The sequence below is a fragment of the Littorina saxatilis genome, linkage group LG2 (genome assembly GCF_037325665.1).
Source record: "Littorina saxatilis isolate snail1 linkage group LG2, US_GU_Lsax_2.0, whole genome shotgun sequence".
In the NCBI taxonomy this organism is placed as follows: domain Eukaryota; kingdom Metazoa; phylum Mollusca; class Gastropoda; order Littorinimorpha; family Littorinidae; genus Littorina; species Littorina saxatilis.
In genome coordinates this window covers 18,762,494-18,769,993 of record NC_090246.1, presented here as the reverse complement: position 1 = coordinate 18,769,993, position 7,500 = coordinate 18,762,494, and the positions used below count along the sequence as shown (strand labels likewise).

The 7,500-nt window shown below is 47.3% G+C and overlaps 1 long non-coding RNA gene across 1 annotated transcript in view; it reads left to right on the top strand.

The window, feature by feature from the left end:
* Positions 1 to 7,500, top strand: part of LOC138958406 (uncharacterized) — an 11,374-nt gene that overhangs the window by 3,166 nt on the left and 708 nt on the right. Inside the window, exon 3 of the long non-coding RNA XR_011453392.1 lies at positions 3,951 to 4,175. This is a non-coding gene — a long non-coding RNA (uncharacterized lncRNA). The remainder of the gene's footprint in view (positions 1 to 3,950; positions 4,176 to 7,500) is intronic.

Genomic DNA, 7,500 nt, shown 5'->3' with positions numbered 1-7,500 from the left:
CCAATCGCTTGCTGTCTCTCTCCTTCATCAAGTCGTGGCATGATTGCGATATCTGGATACAGCCAGACAGCCAGTTGCATTTTATAGGGCCATACACTATCTTTTTTACGTTATTGTCTCCCGTTCAGCCCATTGTCTTTATTAGCACAGTGAGCTGTGGCTGGATCAGCAATACTGCAAAGCGCACGCTGACAGCGTGAAACATTTGCTCCAACACTCAAGATGTCAACTACAAATTACAGGTTCAATCTGATTTTCGTTTGAGAGCAAAATCGTTCAATGCACTATTTGCAGAATTTATGCCTTTCAGTATACGTGATGAATTAAGTCGTCAGTTTGTATTTTCAATGCGACTCGGTGTATCTGCAATAGCACGTTATTGTATACCTCTGAGTTTAAAAATGCAACAAACGACTGCGTGTGGCACGACCTGAGCGGTGGCGGTTGACCGTTCAAAGAAACTGGCGATATGCAGAAAATTCGTGCTTGGGCAAACAGGACATTGTATGACTTGCTTCCGGGCTCCCTTTTTTCAAAATTTCAAAACTTCGAATTGTACTGATCTTCACTTGCTGAAAAAAGAATTATTTTATGATTTAAGAATGTTTGTATCACATGCTATTAAAGGCATAGTAAGCCTCCCGTAAACCATCACAGATAATGTCAGGCTTTTACACACAGTACAAACACCCTTTCGTTTAAACACTCACCGCTTGAGAACATCCTAGGTGCCCTACGTAAAGAGCGAGCAATTTTCAAAGAATTAATATTTGCGTGGCCAGCCGGATTGTTCAGTATCACAATCGGACGCCTCGTTTTGGCGCTAGACCTAACTTTTAACATCTAAATAATAAATTGACAGCTCAGGGGCGGACGAGGGGGGGTTTCTGGGGTTTCCGGAAACCCCCCCCCCCCCCCAGCCAAAAAATAAAAATATTTTTGTGTGTTTTTTGGGGTTGAGTTTCAATTTTTGGGGTATTAATCAGTGACAAAATCTGCTGCCTGAAACTGGTAATGATCATCCTCAGAATGCACCAGATTGCACCATTTTGCATCCTTTTTTTCAAAATTGTCCGGGGGGGCATGCCCCCGGACCCCCCTAGCAAGCTAGGCGCTTCGCGCCGTCGGCTCGGCGCTTCGCGCCTTCACACCCACATATTCACAATATACCTTTGGAAACCCCCCCCCTTAACATTCTTAAATCATACAAGAAATCTTTCTTCATCAAAACAAGATCAGTACAATTCGCGAAGTTTTGAAAGTTTGAAAAAAGAAACCCCGAAAACGTGTCACGCAAAACGTCTTTCTCGTGGCAGACAACGGTTCTGCATTGCGCCAGTTCCTCTAAACGGTCAATCGCCACCGATCCAGTTCGTGTGACTCTCTGCCGTTTGTTGCGTTTTAGATTCAGAGGTACACAATAACGTGCTATTGCAGATAAGCTTACAGCGAGTCGCATTGCAATCACAAACTGACATGACGACTAAATTGTGAAAAAAGGGAAACTGGATCACACGGGTTCACGATGGCTCAGATAAACCACGCAAAAATAATTTCTTTGAAAATTGCTCGCTCTTTACGGAGGGCACCTGGGATGTTCTGAAGCGATGAGTGTTTAAATGAAAGGGTGTTTGTACTAGCTGTGTGTAAAAGCCTGAGAGTGTCTGTGATGGTTTACGGGAGGCTGACTGTGCCTTTATTTTATTATTTAGATTTGAAAAGTTAGTTCTAGCGCTAAAACGAGGCATCCGATTTGTTTTAAAGAAAATCCGGCTGGCCACGCAAAAATAAATTCTTTGAAAAATTCTCGCGCTTTATGGAGGGCACCTAGGATATTCTCTAGCGGTAAGTGTTTAAATGAAAGGGGTTTTGTACTGTGTGTAAAAGCCTGACAGTGTCTGTGGCCAAAAACTGATGGTTTACGGGAAGCGGAGTGAGCCTTTAAACAAGTGTAATCGAGTTCGCTGACTTTTTGCTAGTAGTTTATCAGATAAATTCTTCTTTTTACATTTAGTCAAGTTTTGACTAAATGTTTTAACAAAGAGGGGGAATCGAGACGAGGGTCGTGGTGTATGTGTGTATGTGTGTATATGTGTGTATATGTGTGTGTGTGTGTGTGTGTGTGTGTGTGTGTGTGTGTCTGTCTGTCTGTCTGTCTGTCTGTCTGTCTGTGGGTGTGTGTGTGTGTAGAGCGATTCAGAGTAAACTTCTGGACCGATCTTTATGAAATTTTACATGAGAGTTCCTGGGTATGATATCCCTAGACGTGTTTTTCATTTTTTCGATAAATGACTTTGATGACGTCATATCCGACTTTTTGTAAAAGTTGAGGCGGCACTGTCACACCCTTTTTTTTCCAATCAAATTGATTGAAATTTTGGCCAAGCAATCTTCAACGAAGGCCGGACTTTGGTATTGCATTTCAGTTTGGAGGCTTAAAAATTAATCAATGACTTTGACAAGCTCTGAAAATTAAAAATATAAAAATTATGATCAAAATAAAATTTCCGAAATCGAGTTAAAAACACTTTCATCTTATTCCTTGTCGGTTCCTGATTCCCAAAACATATAGATGTGATATGTTTGGATTAAAAACACGCTCAGAAAGTTAAAACGAGGAGAGGTACAGAAAAGCGTGCTATGCAGTACAGCGCAACCACTACCGCGTTAAACAGGCTCGTTAATTTCACTGCCTTTTGCACGAGCGGCGGACTACGGTGATTGTGAAAAAATGCAGTGCGTTAAGTTTCATTCTGTGAGTTCCACAGCTTGACTAAATGTAGTAATTTCGCCTTACGCGACTTGTTTTCTTTTCTTTTTCTCTTTTTCTTCTTGGGGTTTGTCGTTTATGAGTATTTAGCTTTTATTGCTTTAGTTGTTGTTGTTGTTGTTTCTTGACTGGGGCGGGGGAATTGGGGGAAGGCTTTCATGTTTTTCCCTTTTTTTTATTTTTTTTTTTTTTAGTTTTCTCTCCTCTTTGAATCTTAGACAATCCCACTGAAGCAATGGCGTTTGCATTAATATGTAATATAGGACTGGGTGGCCGAGTGGTAACGCACTTGCGTTCGGAAGCGAGAGGTTGCGAGTTCGACCCTGGGTCAGGTCGTTAGCCATTTTCTCCCCCCTTTCCTAACCTAGGTGGTGGGTTCAAGTGCTAGTCTTTCGGATGAGACGAAAAACCGAGGTCCCTTCGTGTACACTATATTGGGGTGTGCACGTTAAAGATCCCACGATTGACAAAAGGGTCTTTCCTGGCAAAACTGTAGAGGCATAGATAAAAATGTCCACCAAAATACCCGTGTGACTTGGATTAATAGGCCGTGAAAAGTAGGATATGCGCCGAAATGGCTGCGATCTGCTGGCCGATGTGAATGCGTGATGTATTGTGTAAAAAAATTCCATCTCACACGGCATAAATAAATCCCTGCGCCTTGAATCCGTATGTTGAAATATGCGCGCGAAAACAAGCTGCATAAAATAAAATAAATAATATCTTTGTATGGAGCCTACGGGAGAGATTTGTAATTGATAATTTTAAAGGGTGTTTCATATTAATAGTAAATAAAGGTTTCAGGGTAGCGAGGTGACTGTTACCTTTTGTTTTGAAATTCGTGATCGTTCGATGCGGTTATTGTAAATGAGGACAAATGTTTCTAACAAATAATAGTTATTCGTACGTCAAAAAAGCAAATGTTGACATTCTTTTTTTTCTCTGTTTTTCTTCTTCTTCTTTCTACAGTTTATAAACTACTCACTTAAAATAGTGTAGCTTTTTGATGGTGCTCGTGTCACTATCCGTCTTCCCTCATTCAGTCTTTGCTTTATTTTCTTTGTTCCTCTCGTTCTGTCCTTCCTCCCCTTCCGTCCTTTCCTTCTATTTTAATTTCTACCTACCGTATCCTTTCATTGTTTTCTTACCAAACCATTGTTCACATTGTCATTGAATGCAGGTGCTTCAACACTAGCTGCCAAGTGCACATACAGAACGGAGAGGACTGGTTCCCGTGCTGGTTGTCGTGCTGGGACAGATCCCGCGAGTGTGTAGCCATGTGCGCGGACAACTTCTGGAAAATGTATTCTGTCTGCAGTCGTCAATGTTTGAGCCGTACCAGAAGAAAGCGACGGCGGTGCCGGCACGCATGCGTCGTAAACACTTTCTGGAACATCAAGAAATTGTAAGTGATGTCCCGTTGCCTTTTTTTTATGTATTTAGTTATTTTATTTTATTTTATTTTATTTTATTTTTATTTTTTTGTAATCGAAGGAGCCGTTTTGCCCCGGTTACACAATCATGTTCCGCACCACAGATCGGTCTAGGCTATATCGTGGAATTAGCTTGTTTGTTTGTTTGTTCGTTCATGGGCTGAAACTCCCACGGCTTTTACGTGTATGACCGTTTTTACCCCGCCATTTAGGCAGCCATACGCCGCTTTCGGAGGAAGCATGCTGAGTATTTTCGTGCTTCTATAACCCACCGAACTCTGACATGGATTACAGGATCTTTTTCGTGCGCACTTGGTCTTGTGCTTGCGTGTACACACGGGGAGTGTTCGGACACCGAGGAGAGTCTGCACACAAAGTTGACTCTGAGAAATAAATCTCTCGCCGAACGTGGGGACGAACTCACGCTGACAGCGGCCAACTGGATACAAATCCAGCGCGCTACCGACTGAGCTACATCCCCGCCCTGACTGAGCTACATCCCCGCCCTGACTGAGCTACATCCCCGCCCTGACTGAGCTACATCCCCGCCCTGACTGAGCTACATCCCCGCCCTGACTGAGCTACATCCCCGCCCTGACTGAGCTACATCCCCGCCCTGACTGAGCTACATCCCCGCCCTGACTGAGCTACATCCCCGCTCTGACTGAGCTACATCCCCGCCCTGACTGAGCTACATCCCCGCCCTGACTGAGCTACATCCCCGCCCTGACTGAGCTACATCCTCGCCCTGACTGAGCTACATCCCCGACCTGACTGAGCTACATCCCTGCCCTGACTGAGCTACATCCCCGCCCTGACTGAGCTACATCCCCGCCCTGACTGAGCTACATCCCCGCCCTGACTGAGCTACATCCCCGCCCTGACTGAGCCACATCCCCGCCCTGACTGAGCTACATCCCCGCCCTGACTGAGCTACATCCCCGCTCTGACTGAGCTACATCCCCGCCCTGACTGAGCTACATCCCCGCCTTGACTGAGCTACATCCCCGCCCTGACTGAGCTACATCCCCGCCCTGACTGAGCTACATCCCCGCCCTGACTGAGCTACATCCCCGCCCTGACTGAGCTACATCCCCGCCCTGACTGAGCTACATCCCCGCCCTGACTGAGCTACATCCCCGCCCTGACTGAGCTACATCCCCGCCCTGACTGAGCTACATCCCCGCCCTGACTGATCTACATCCCCGCCCTGACTGAGCTACATCCCCGCTCTGACTGAGCTACATCCCCGCCCTGACTGAGCTACATCCCCGCCCTGACTGAGCTACATCCCCGCTCTGACTGAGCTACATCCCCGCCCTGACTGAGCTACATCCCCGCCCTGACTGAGCTACATCCCCGCCCTGACTGATCTACATCCCCGCCCTGACTGAGCTACATCCCCGCTCTGACTGAGCTACATCCCCGCCCTGACTGATCTACATCCCCGCTCTGACTGAGCTACATCCCCGCCCTGACTGATCTACATCCCCGCCCTGACTGAGCTACATCCCCGCTCTGACTGAGCTACATCCCCGCCCTGACTGATCTACATGCCCGCCCTGACTGAGCTACATCCCCGCCCTGACTGATCTACATCCCCGCCCTGACTGAGCTACATCCCCGCTCTGACTGAGCTACATCCCCGCTCTGACTGAGCTACATCCCCGCCCTGACTGAGCTAAATCCCCGCCCTGACTGAGCTACATCCCCGCCCTGACTGAGCTACATCCCCGCCCTGACTGAGCTACATCCCCGCCCTGACTGAGCTACATCCCCGCCCTGACTGAGCTACATCCCCGCCCTGACTGAGCTACATCCCCGCCCTGACTGAGCTACATCCCCGCCCTGACTGAGCTACATCACCGCCCTGACTGAGCTACATCCCCGCCCTGACTGAGCTACATCCCCGCCCTGACTGAGCTACATCCCCGCCCTGACTGAGCTACATCCCCGCCCTGACTGAGCTACATCCCCGCCCTGACTGAGCTACATCCCCGCCCTGACTGAGCTACATCCCCGCCCTGACTGAGCTACATCCCCGCCCTGACTGAGCTACATCCCCGCCCTGTCTGAGCTACATCCCCGCCCTGACTGAGCTACATCCCCGACCTGACTGAGCTACATCCCTGACCTGACTGAGCTACATCCCCGCCCTGACTGAGCTACATCCCCGCCCTGACTGAGCTACATCCCCGCCCTGACTGAGCTACATCCCCGCCCTGACTGAGCTACATCCCCGCCCTGACTGAGCTACATCCCCGCCCTGACTGAGCTACATCCCCGCCCTGACTGAGCTACATCCCCGCCCTGACTGAGCTACATCCCCGCCCTGACTGAGCTACATCCCCGCCCTGACTGAGCTAAATCCCCGCCCTGACTGAGCTACATCCCCGCCCTGACTGAGCTACATCCCCGCCCTGACTGAGCTACATCCCCGCCCCGTGGAATTAGCACCTCCTCTCACCTGGTCACATACCAACAAAGCGCTGAACTGAATGTGCTCAGACAGACAGCAACCCCGACAACAAATTGTACAAAGTCTTCAGAAAGTGGATTTGCAATGCTACCAAGTAACGACTGACTTCTACCTCTAGATGTGTGTTTGACTCATTGATGCTGGAAATGCGCTTTACTTGAATTTAAAGGTATAGGCTAACCATACATTTTCTATGATATTAAGATGTCAAGACTGGGATGGTCCTCTGTTATAACTGTCTTCTAGTTACGGCAGTGTTGATGCACGTGGTAGTGATAACAGCAGATTTGAACAAACATTCCTCGTTTTCGAAAAGCACAGGAAAAGCACAGGGAAAAAAACCTTCTGTTTTTGTATTTGCAGATCACATTTCCATCCAATTTATTCAAACGTCCGGCTCAAAAATGGGTCAAACAGCCCGAAATCATAATCGACAGTTAACCTCTACAACCGAAAATTGGCGCTCTCATTGCGACTTTCTACATCCAGGATTGTTATTCAATCTTTTGCGCAGCTCAAGTGGTTTGAGAAGTTCCGAAATATTCCCTTGGTTTCTCTCAGACTCTGTTGCTATTCATAGTTGAGATATTTAGCTGTTCACACCTGTACAGTAAGTTGCTTACACCTAACTGTCAGCTTTTTACTTTTCCTGGTCATGTTCATAACTCCACAAGTACACAGCAAAAAAACTGACAAACGACAGTTACACATTTCTCAAACGAAAAGCTCACATACTGTACTGTCAACATGGGAAATGTTGTGACGCTCCGTTGTTTAGTTCCAACGAAGCGAAGTTTCGCGCGACGCTCCAAATTTCA